This window comes from Schistosoma mansoni, chromosome W (genome assembly GCF_000237925.1).
Source record: "Schistosoma mansoni strain Puerto Rico chromosome W, complete genome".
NCBI lineage: Eukaryota > Metazoa > Platyhelminthes > Trematoda > Strigeidida > Schistosomatidae > Schistosoma > Schistosoma mansoni.
The window spans coordinates 10,036,597-10,049,846 of record NC_031502.1 but is presented as its reverse complement, the minus strand read 5'-3'; the positions used below and the strand labels follow the sequence as shown (position 1 = coordinate 10,049,846).

Here is a 13,250-nt window from a genome sequence, read left to right as displayed (position 1 = left end):
ATTGAAGGTGGTTAAAAAATATTTCGGAAAATACCTTTTTTCAAATCTAATAAACTGTTTACTTTAGGCTGTATAGAAATCAAAGAATATTTTTTGATAAGTTACGTGGTATGATTTTCTGTGTCATTAACAGTGTGCAAACTTTTGAAATTAATTTAAATCCTCCTAGTTGAAAAGTGTTTCATATTTCAAACCATACTCTACAAAGCCATCTACTATTTATTTTCATTTATACTGGATTTTGTGCTTATCACATCCTGTTCTTTTGTTTGAATATTTGTTCATTTCAATTTTATCTTCTGGTTGTTTTGTGTAAAATACAAGGACTTGAATTGGAGTAGCTTTTTGTAAAATACTCTTCATCTGCTCTGTTGTCGTTAAAGGTTCGGATTGGCAAGTAAATTATGATATCTAACAGCAAATGAAAATATCTTATGCATTTAGACTTGAATATAAAATACCTAGAGGTGATTTCATTTTAGAGCGGACAACAGAAAATGTTGTCATGAAAGTATATCATTCGTCTTGCGATGAACATGTTTATATCGTTGGCTTTTTACAGTTGATTGATTATTGAGGAATGACCAGTGTCCTGTATGTTAAGTCTCTCTTTAGTGCCACTATTCTGTGTGACTCAACTTCGCATTCAGTATGTTGAAATGTAAAGTGGTGTTGTTCAAAGTAACAGACTACCTTCAACCACCACATCACATCTTATACTGTTTGTTTATCTTTATTTTCTATCATGAAATCATTTTATTGTTATGTTTTAAATACACCCTGATTCTAGAACTTGGAGGCTTTCTTATGAAAATAAAAGCGTTGCATATCGCTGATAAAAACTAATGCTTTCATTTTTTTGTAAAGCCACGGAATTTTTAAGTTTGATAGTTAAAATGCAGTTGTTCTGGTAACATAATGTCGTAACATTTGATCTAATTCACATTATCGAGGTGTCTACGTTACAAAATTAGTAATCCACATAAACTTTTTTTTAATATTTTCGTTTTTGAATGTTGATTGTTTTTCACTATTATCATATGGTTAACATTTAAAAAATCATTTCATCATTATACATTCAGCTAGGTTTCATTTCCAACCCTTAGTTTCTCAACCAGTTAGTTTTCTCTTTTTTGTCATACCAAGTAAAAAGTTATTATCTCAAATCTAAATAAAGGTAACCTCGGTATTAAAACCATCAGCTGTTCACTATGATCGAAAATTTTTCACATATCAATCATTGGAACTTAAGCAGTTGATTTACTTTTCAATGTCAACAATACTTACTGTTATTGATCATAGAATTCATATAACTAATCATACTTTTTGCTTCGTTATGTGGTTATTACAGTTCAACTCAGTAACAATGTTTCCCTTCACTTCGACCAAACTCGGACCACAAACTGTCGATTAATCCCGGCATGAAATATATTCCTATGTTACTTACCTTTGGAAATTGTCGTGAATGATCAAGAAAAATTTATTTACGGTCCAGTTATTTCGAATCCTCACTGTAGTCGAGACAGCATTAATAGCCAATATTCTTGTTTCAAGTATGTTGAAATTTTCACATGTCGATGTGTTCATCAGTAGCTCGGATTGTCCGAAGTTTCTCTATCCTCTCAAAAATGTATAAATATGAGTAGTTTTTTAATTGAACCATCTTTATGTTGACTTTTATTATTTTTAGATTATTAAGGGTGATATTGTCAGCATCTGTTATGAAATTGAAAATTAGATGTCATCGCGTTTGCTAGTAAACCTAACCATATACAAGTAAAAACAACTGAACTACTTCTTCCATTTGATGACTCATATCCGTGTCAATGAATGACTATCCAGCGACGAGTCTGAAAGTATAGAGCCTAATCACATTATGTGGCAGGAAGTTGGTTGATTGCAATGTGAAAAGTATAAAGTGATAATTCAAGTGTTAAGAATAGAGGATCGTTTCATGGATAGCAAATAATTCAGTCAATTGATAATGTTTAAGAAGATGGAGTCTGTCCTCGTGTGATTTACGTTTTAACCCTATCACCCACTTGGTTCCCCTTCTTTGTATTTGGTCTAAGAGATGTATATCTATTCTGAAGAGATGGAGGCATGGACTTTTTGGAACTCAGGGTGGGGTTGTGCGTACTTCTTAGACGGTCCTAGGAACAGCTCTGGTGTGAATGCACTTAAAGTGAAGAGTTGCGTTTGCATTTGACGCATACCTTATGTAGTTTGTGCTGGTGTCCAAGCTGGAGATCGCACTCTGAAAAGACAATCGGGTGCGGATTCTTAGGGAGGGTGTGAGTGCTTTGTGTCAAATGAGGCAGGATGTTCATGGCATGAGATTTCGACAGGTTACGTTTTAACCAATTGTCTTCTCCACATCTCATTATTATTGTTAGGTCCTTGTAAAGCTCGGGTGTATCCTTCCCGCTTGTTATGTACCTCCATATCTTTGTGTCGTCTGCATAGGTCAGTGCCGCCGTGCTAATTTTACCTGACATGTCGTTAAAAAAGAGCAGGAATGGATCTAAGGTTATTTCAAGTGAAACCAAATTAGTGAGATCCTTTCCATTTCGTCCTCTAAAGATCGTCTGATTCGTAGGCTTTCTCCGAGCCATGAATCTGTAGCTCTTCTTGGGCTACTGAAGGTTCCAAACCCGGGTTAAGGAGGAGGGTTGGGCATTGAGTCAGCTGCCCTATCATGTAGAAAACAACCTTGATGGGAAAACACCAACCAGATCAAACAAATTAAACCATCTAAACTTTATTCTACAAGTTGATGGAAGAATTATGACGCCTCATGATGAAAGCCTACATTCTTCGGAAGTCACTAGATTTATGCCCCTTATAACATTCAGAACAATAATTAATATTGATACATGGAATGTCAGAACAATGTGGAGGACCGAGAGGACCAGTCAAATAGCAACGCAAAAGAGGGCATACAACTTGGCGGTTCTCAGAATAAGTGAAAGCGATCGGACCCAAGGTAGACAGAAAAGGTTATGTTCTGGAGAGATGCTGCTCTACTGTGGTCACGAAGAAAAAAGTCCTCGCACACTCAGGGAGTTTCTCGTAAGGCACTTAAATGATGAGAGTCTCATGGATCCAGAATCAACAAAACATTATTCAAAACAAAGAAGGGGATCACAATGAATGTTATGCACTCACCGATGTTAGGAACGACGATGATGAAGATCAGAACTAAGAGAGGCTGCAATCGACCATAAAGAAGTGCTCAGAACGGGACCTGACCATCCTGATGGGAGACCTAAACACCAAGGCCGGAATGAACAACACCGGGTATGAAAATATCATGGGATGATATGAACTGAGCGAAAGCAACGATAATGGTGAGAAATTTGCAAATGTATGTGCCTTCAACAAAATTGTTGTAGCTGACACTATATTCTCCAAAAAACATATACACAAAGCCAAACGGGTTTCACCGTATCACGATACAGGGAATCAGATCGATCATATATGTGTCACTAAAAATTCAGGTCAACGGAAGATGTGAGAAACAAGAAAGTAGTTGACATAGCTTCAGGTCACCGCCTGGTTGGGGACAAGGTAAAAATGAAGCTAAAGAAGCATTGAATAAACAGCATTATAAAGGCTCGGTACTGCCTTCTTTTGAGATACTGACAAACTCGACGAATTCGATGTAGCTCTCAACAACAGGTTCCAAGCCTTAGGGGATCAACTGAGAGAAGGAACTACGATGGAGGACAACTGGAAAAGGATGGAAGAAGCACCGACTTCAACGTGTCAAGAGGTTCGGGGCCTGAAGGCGTATCATCATAAGGAATGGATCTCTATCGAAACCCTGTTTTGGATTCAAGAAAGGAAGAAAATGTGAGAGCAATTAACAGCAGCCGAACAAAAACAGAGAAAGTCAAGGCGCAAGCAGAGTACACAGAAGCAAACAGGCAATTGAAGAAGAGCATTAAACTCGACAAGTCAAAATTCATGGGAGGACTAGCAACGACGGCGGAAAAAGCCGCAAGAAAAGGGAATATAGAACAACTATATGATACAACGAAGAAAGTAGCAGAGATATAGTAAACCGGAGAGACCAGTCAGGGACAAAAAAGGTAAGACAATCACGGAGATTCAAGAACAGAGTAAAAGATGTGTAGAATACTTGGAGGAACTCTTGAATAGGCCAGCTCCATTGAATCCACAGGATATCGGAGCTGCACGCACATACCTGGTTTACGAAGACCTCTATATCTGACGGTAAGCGCGAAATAGAAAGTACAGCTTGAATGCGGCTAAACTATTTGAACTACACAGATAAACTATCCCTTCTATCCCATATACAGCGACAAATGCAGGTCAAGACAAGCAGTGTGGTAGAAGCCTACGCATCAGTGGGCCTCAGCGTACACAAGGGAAAAAGCAGCATCCTTGAATACAACACATAGAACACCAACATAATCACACTTGATGGAGAAAATCTGTAAGAGATGGAGACTTCCACGTACCTGGACATCATTATTGAAGAACAAGGAGAATCTGACGCAGATGTGAAGGCAAGGATTGACAAAGCAAGAACAGCATTCCTACACTTGAGGAAAACATGGAACTCAAAACAACTACCATCCAACTTCAAATTGAGAATCTTCGATGCGAACGTCAAGACAGTTCTACTGTACAGAGCTGAAACGTGGAGAACTATCACAACAATCATCATAGGTGTACAAGTATTTATAAACAGTTGTCTACGCAAGATACTTAGTGTCAATTGGCCGGATACTATCAGCAATGGCATATTGTGGGATTAGCTTCGAGCTGGGGAGGAAATTAGGAAAGGACGTTTTCAGTGGATAGGACATACATTGTAGAAATAGTCAGACTGCATCACAAAGAAAGTGCTTACTTGGAGTCCTGAAGGGAAACGAAAAGAAGGACGGCCAAAGCAAACACTGTGTTGAGAATTGGGAACATGAACGGAAAGGATGAATAGCAACTGGAAAGGATTGCCGAAGTCAGAGTTATATGGAGAATGTTGTTGGAGGCCCATGCTCCTACATTATGGTGGCAGGCGCAAGTAAGCAAGTATAATCCACTTCCTAATGGTTAGACAAACGAATCGGATATTCAACGGTTAAAAATAATCGACTTGAAATATATTAGTAAACTCAATTACCATTAAGAGATGAAAGTGAAGCAAAGGTTTCATATAGTTATGATTTATATTTAGGTATTTCATTATATATTTTGAACGAACTGTAAACAGACTTTCTCAAAGATTTTTACTAATAATCCATAGAGTTAGATGGAGAGAACTGGTGGGCGGCCTATACACTTTCTTGAGGTTTAACAGGAATAAGTAGGTTAGTAAGCTTACATTTCGACTGTTAGCTTGACCTAAAAACATCTACCGTTCGAAAATTCGGTGTTGCGCCTTTTTCTTGATGCCAATCAAGAGTTACAGCCCTAAACCTTCAGGGAGACTTACCGCATGTGCCAGGCTCCCTGTTTGACCTGTTGTAAGTGTTTCGTGTCTTGCCTGAACCAGAGTTCTCGCTTACTAAATGTTTACTTATCCTGACCATTTGTCAGTGAATAGTCTAAGTTTGAGGGTCATCCGTCCCTATCCCATCTCGTGTCGTCACCAACATATTCGGCCAATCTTGAATTCCTTATGGGTATGACAAGCTACTTATGGAACCACCTTGTGTGTGTTATAGACTGTTTGTTGAGACTTTGGAATGGGGATTTAAAATATCTAGGTAGTAGTATTTTGTCATACTCTAGGTACCACAGCTTTACTGTCACCTGTATTATCTCAACTTTTTATGTGTTAGAAGCTGTTGGAGCTGCTTTTTTCCCCTAATCACATGCAATGTCTTGTTCACCATTATGACTCTGCCACCTCCGCTTATTCGCTACTGCGTGCTGTCGCGGCTTTGAATTGACTCTTAATGTATATCGCCACTCCACTTCCTCTATTGTGTTACCTACCATATCTGAAAAGTATCATGCCTTGCAAGTTCACTTCTCTATCCATCATTTTGAATAATAACCAAGTTTCAGTTAGAACTATGATCTTCGGATCTAACTGAAAGCGCATGTTTCTCATTTCCCCAAGTTTACTCTTTGGCCCTTTTACTTTGCCATAGAGCCACTTGGTGATTTTTCTAATACCTACCGCTGTACTCCAGAAACATCTGTTCTTGGTTTTAAGCAAATTGTTTTTAAAGGCGTGTCTCATAAGAAGGTCAGTGATCTCTGTCTTCTAGCCCGTGGGTTACTGATCAAGATCAACCGACATCGAAATGTGTTTTGTTGAGCTTTTTCTCCGCCTCCCTGCCGATCAGGGTTAGCTTTCGAGTCTGGTGTGACAGGAAAGGTAGTTTTTTCAAATTGTACCAGTCCTTTGGGGTCCTAATTTATCCCTTTCAGTTTCTGAAGTTCGTAGCCTTCAGACGCAGAGACTTTTAAGATGTGAAGCACGAGGTAGCCTAGACACATTCATTATAGTAGTGATGAAAAGATCTATGATACATGACGGTCATCACAACTGTTGCATATAGTGTGTCGTTCTTCATCCCGATTACTACATACTAGCTCAGGCACGCTATGAATCCCAGTGCTAGTTAGTTCGTGGAATTTTGCTGATCGTCTTGCGGAATCTCTTGCCTCCCTCACTGGTGGACGTATCCGACTTGGATTCGAGAGGATTGCTCAACTGATGGTCACTGAGTTATCAGTAAAATGCCCTCCGTAATATGCTAAGCTACTCTTAAATGAGGGGTCTAACATTTCTTACGTTCTGGCTCTTATGCAAACAACATAGATTGGCTGAGATATTCTTCCTCAACACTGAACATCATTCGTCCTACTTTTCTTTATTATAGCTGCTCTACCTTCTAGTTAGCTAGTCTTCAATACTGGGACAATAAATAAAATCATGTATTTTAGTCCAACATCTTCGTCCCGCATTTTGTAGCGTTTCGGAAACTATGTTTTTGTTATTTCCTCTCCCATCTCCCACCTATCGCTCTTTACTATTAACAGATACTGCGGCATTAGCGACGGTCGTTAATTTCATTGGTGTTTGAGCTCGAGTTTTGACTATTGTAGTCACACTGTGTTTGGTTAAGCAAGTGTTTAACGACTTCGATGTACTGGTAGAGATTGACACATTGTGAGCGAACGTACCAGAATCACCGACAGAGCTGACTTAACATAAATCTGTAGTGCTGTCTAGGTGATGTTGTACTATGGCGGCAGTGAGCCTAGCTGTTCTGGCTTTTTCTCCTGTTAATTATCACGTGACGAAATCGCCGATCGGAATATTGAATTATGTGTCTTTGCTCTAGTGTTAATTCAATGACATTTCAATCAGCACTAACAGTCTTACGTCAACTCTGAGATCTTATTGGTCCATCCCGTATAGTCCTGCTTGGTGAGTCCGGGACACATTCACAGCCTCCACCGTATGAATCATAAATTTTAGACATACTTGGCTTACACCCAAGCAAACCAGATCGCATCACACCATAAAATAGGAAGATAACAATTACACCAGATCAGGTCAAAACTGGCTGCAATTTTGATAAACTGTGATTAATAGGGGGAAGAAGTTAAGAATAATAGACCATATCATAGCAGCCAATAGTGTAATTGGAAGCTTGTGATAAAAAACATAATAACATATAATCTAGTTACTTAACAGTTATACAATAAGTATGTATATATAATAACAATCTATGAATAGTTCCCGAAATCTATCCCTGATCTGATCGTCGGATGCAACACTAGTCCCTGTAGAAATTACATCCAAATCCTGAGTCGCTTGTTCCAACTAGCGACAAGCACGTGGTATGACTGTCATTTTTGTATTGTTTGCATTCAGTTGCCAGGACCAGTTGCAGCTTGGGACGCCTTTTTCGACATCTAGTGTTTGAGTCAAGTGATAGACATCGCACTCATAACTCTAGGGTTATTTATCCGGTGTTGTATTGAGCATTCATATAATCCTATCACTGGAAACAAGCGTTATTGACTTGTCGTTAAACTCTGAATTTAGACCTGCGTCTCTCGACCTAGGTCTCTCCTGGTCGATCTTGTGATTGGAATACAATTACTGATGACAACGTTATTACTATGTATGCTAATTAATACACTGAGGAGCAAAATGTGGGATAATTTAAAGAACCTCGCGGGGGAAAAGTTTAGAAGGAATTAAACGATGGATACAAGTGAGTATATAACACACGAAAATGGAGCTTAAAACGGTATCGTTACCTTTAACCGTCCTAGTAGGCAACATCGTGTGGATCCTGTAACCTATCCACAGACTCTGTGTTGAGAAGAAACCGGAGGTGTTTACGCCTCCATTAAAGCAACTGCTGGAGATGCGGTTAATCAGGATGGCCAGACCAAATACAAAGTTGTTCAGCCTTGGCATAATTATGGTTTCCAGATTTGTTACTGCAGTTATCTATCAGCCAGGTGAATGACCAGTTCATATCCCTGGAAATGTTTAGACATTCCTATATGGTAGTGGAAAAGTAGACATTTCCGGCTATTGGTAAGGACCAGAGAGGTTACGTCAGACCCAATGGGCACTATGTACAAGAATTTAGAAAATCAGACTTCGAAAGAGCAAAGCGAAGACAATTGTCAAAAGAATTAAATAAACTATTCACTCTTTTGTTTAACTCCTCAGTTGCGTGAATTCTTTTTAAAGTAGTACATTCTTCTTACTTATCACAATTTTTTAAATTTTGGCATTATTGATGTACATGAAGACTGGTGAACTAATATTGTACGGAAGGTTTTTTTCAAAATCACTGAAATAAATGGTCCAAGAGGAGTTCTTTGTATGAAACATGATGATTAGCCCCTTCAGCCCTGTTGCTCATTGTATATCATGGTGGTAGAAGTAACCGGATTAGTAGCGGATAGATCTTTATTTAGCTAGTGGGTGGCTCACAGTGGATCGCGAGGTAAGCTGTTCAAACATACAAAACTTTTCAACGTTCAATCTAAAATGATAGGAAGTACAAACCCTTTAAAAAAAGGAAGTGAACGAATCACCACCAACATATGATGGAGAACACATTCGGGTTTGAGACAGAACATTATATATAATATGAATCAAGGAGATAAGTTACACCCGAATTACCACGCCTGCAATGCTCAATCATGCCGTCTGATGAATTAAATTCTTTCCGTCTTCTTGGTTGTTGGTATTTTATCCACGTTAGGTGTTGAATACATCTATTTTCCCAGTTATCTGGTGTTTTCAGCTTCGAGGATTGTGCGGTTATGGACCGATGCCACCACAGACCTGACGCATGGGAGTTATTTCTGCCAAAACCACATCATGCTTTTCGAAATGTGTCGTTCATATCTAAATATTCTTTTTCTGATCGTTTACTGCCTCTTCCTATTCCTTGTATAGTTACGGCAATTGCACAACCGGCTAGCAACGGGTTAAATCTTTCTTGCATCATCAGTAGCGGTAAACAAATCTTCAATATAAACGGCTTTGTAGATCTTTGACACTGATCCTGACCTCATTAGCTTTATTGAAGACACTCCTTCTCGTGTCTTTCCTTTTCACAGTCTCATGTAATTCTCAATGTCAGGTTAGATATGTGGTCTGAATCCTAAACGAACACTTATACTCTATTCCAGACTCTCTTTTCTGCCCTAAAGAAAAGGTTTCGCGCCTCACCTTATCCAGGATATGATCCTACTTGGTGGTATAGTTCTTCGACACTTACCGCCTGGAACGAATTTTCGAATATTATCTCTCTTTTCCCAGTACTTGTCCGCCGTTAGCCTTCATTACTCTTGTGGACACGAAGTGTGTTGGAAATACTCGTTCACGGCTCTCTAGTTTAAACGATTGTAGCTATTCAGTGGATTGCCTTTATCTCTAGAATATATTGCTTTTGGCTACAGTAAAAATGACTTCCAAGTCGTCTGTTCTCCTTGGAAGTAGACATTTCCAACCAGAAACTGTTCGTCTGATAACAAGTGGTGTGGTCATGATGGTTTTTCAACCTCACTTAATCTCGTGGCTTGAGTATTAAACTCCCTACTACCCCTGCCTAACGGTTAAGTTTATCATTCCAGTACATCACTCTCTACTTCTCGTCCTGTTAGCTTTGAAATCAGCTTGTAACAATGTACTGGCACGATAGTATTGTCAAGTTCTGCATGCCTAATACTACTATACCTAACTTTTGCCACAAAATGACTGAGTATTTATAAAACATTGGGTGTACGAATGGTCCTTAATGGTGAAAACGCCTAATAGTATCATGAACAAATAAATCACGATTTAGTTTAAAAACGAATGGTTGTTGTCGTTTTAGTAGGTCAGATTGCGGGCTACAGTATTCAAAATTAGATGTGTTATATGAACTACCATAGCTGTTCCCAGATACTGTTGGCCAAGAGATGGGATGTGAATATTACTCAAATTAATTTATATTAGTTGAGTGGAGTATTCTTTGGATACGACTGTAAAATCTGTAGTCTCTTTGTCGAACTCAAAACCGAAACGAAGAAAGTGGTACAGGACAGAAGTTCACTACTAGCACTCAGGAGTCACAACTGCCCATGAGGAAAAATAATTATCTTCAGTTAATAAGTTACGAGATTTCTATCGGTTGATAAAAATAAAAGGTAATTTTTTACATCATCCGAACTTATGTAACTTCAGCTGCAAATAATCTCCATCCTTACCGACAGATACATTTTCAACACTGTTGTAAGATAAGGAACTGTTCTAATAATACAGATAATAAATATGAACTGCACGAAAATGCATGAGCTAATAGTATTGCTATGTCATATAGCCTAGAGAGTTATTCAAAATGTTAGAACAATCAAATCCGAAACACATCAGGCAGTCTTCAGAAGACCTCGGAGATCTTATTTATCAAAGAAGCAAAACGTCCTTGACGAACTAGTCCACTTGCCCACACACAAGCAACTAAAATTTGTGTACGAGTTTGTGGAACCGAGGGGAAGGCCTCAAGTAATCAAATACGGACTGGTTAATTGTTGAAAAAAAATGGGAGTCGTACCTTTTGCCAATCTACCGATTCAGGTTCGCAGATGAAGCTGGCTTATCAAGTGCGTTGTTTTGACACAAAATATGAACGGCTTGGACCTGATTTGGAATGATAGGTGGGATAACTTACTATAAATGCTTTCATTGACGGTTTTTTGGTCAGTCTCTTCTTCCATCACCAACGAATTTCCTGTTACTGAATCATGTCCCGAATCTACATTGTGGAAGAGTGTGCTAAAATTTCGGCGAACGATTACGCAACCCCTTTTTAAGGTGGCATAACTTCAGGTTTTGGAGGGTCCGGAACACAATAAGTAAGAGTTTCAGGTGTAACATATCTGGTTAACTCTCATGGTTACCGCGGAACTACTATGAATAGCCATGCATGTCAGGCCGTTATGTCATCAGCTTCTGCGTAGTCGGACCTGGCTTCGATGTTTTCAGACTGGTACGACATGGAGAGAAAACCTCAGGACGCTATCGTCTGGATCCAAATGAGCGACATTATGAGGATAAAACAAGAAGTTGCAACGCAAAAAAATATAAAGACAAAGATTAATATCGTTATATGCGATAGCGTGATGTTTACTCACTCGCTAAGCAGAGGCAAACTACCGGACATTTGGAAGCTGTCTCACTTCACACCACTTTTCAAAGGAGGTCGACGCAGTGAACCTTCAAGCTACCGACCAGTGGCCCTTCTCTCCATACCTTCTAAAATTATGGAATCACTAATATACGACGGTATACAAGAATACTTATCATCCTTAAAGTTCTTCTCACCTCAACAGCATGGTTTCAGAAAAGGTCATTCTTGTATGACCAACCTGCTGACTGCGGTGGATAGATGGACAACCATCCTTGATCGCAAGTGGAAGGTTGACGTCATTTACCTTGATTTCTCAAAAGCTTTTGATAGGGTTAACCACGTGTGTCTTCATATCTAGTAAACCGCCATTTTAAGGTCAGGGTTAGCTTCACTCTCCCTCAGGCTATGGAATGTCCTAGTGGGGTCCCCCAGGGCTCAATACTAGGACCCCTTCTCTTCTTGATTTACATTAATGATCTTCCTCAACAAGTTTCATCTGACTTGTTGCTTTTTGCTGATGATGTGAAACTTTGGAGAGAGATACGTAACCATAAGGATATACTAGTTCTTCAGGAGGATCTGACTCGACTTCAAAGTTGGGCAGACGACGACGGACTTACCTCCAACACTTCAAAGTGCAAAGTAGTCCATCTGCGACATGTTGCAGACTATAGTTATAACTTAGGTAACTCCTCTCTAGAAGTTTCCCAAGTCGAAAAAGATTTAGGAGTGTTGGTACCCTACGACCTGAAGTCGTATGCGAACTGTGACAAAAACGCCTTTCAAGCAAACCTTGCACTAGTAACATTGAAACGCATTTTTGGCCAGTTTGAACCTTCCACATAATCTTCAACAGTTTTATTCGTCCCCATTTAGAGTACGGAAACATAGTATTTCCTCCCAACCTCCAAAAGGATAAAGACACTCTGGAACGTATCCAACGTCAAGACACGAAATAAGTTCGAGGACTCGAATTCAAACCTTACGAAGAGCGCCCCCAATCACTTAACCTTTACCCGTTAGAGTAGAGGCGTCTTAGAGGTGACCTTCTTATGACTTACAATATCCTTAATACTTCTGGTCATCCCCTTAAACATCTTAAGCTTAGTCACAACGCTAACCTAAGAGGTAACACCCAGAAACTGGAGACCCAACATAGCAGAACGGACTGTAGACACAACTTCTACTCCTTAAGAGTTGTCAAATGCTGGAATTCGCTGCCGACTGAGGTAGTCCAAGCGACTTCCCAGGAGTCCTTTAAGAGGAAACTTGACTTATTCTTAAGGACTAAGGATAACATATTATTATGATTTACCAAATTCTTTTTTTTTCCTCTATTATCGTTCATATACCTAGGTTTTTGCCTGGAGGTATTGGTGATCCACTGCTACTAGACACGGAAGCCCGTTAAGGGAAAGCTTCTTCTATTCCGTCCTCAACCATTTGAACCATTTGAAGATCCAATAAGAGATTTAAAAAGCCGTCAGTATAACACACGTAGAAAATGTATAGAATCGCTAATTATGACCAGACTTTTTATTCAATCTAGTTTTATTACCATTTTTGTAATAAACTGTTTCGGACCTGAACACTTTTCTGATTGGCCGATAACTA

General features: G+C 39.2%; 1 protein-coding gene across 1 annotated transcript in view; it reads left to right on the top strand.

The window, feature by feature from the left end:
* Smp_196060 (Mername-AA021 peptidase (M24 family)) overlaps nucleotides 1-13,250 on the top strand; it is a gene marked incomplete at both ends in the record, with an annotated part of 68,165 nt that overhangs the window by 24,795 nt on the left and 30,120 nt on the right. The window lies entirely within an intron of this gene.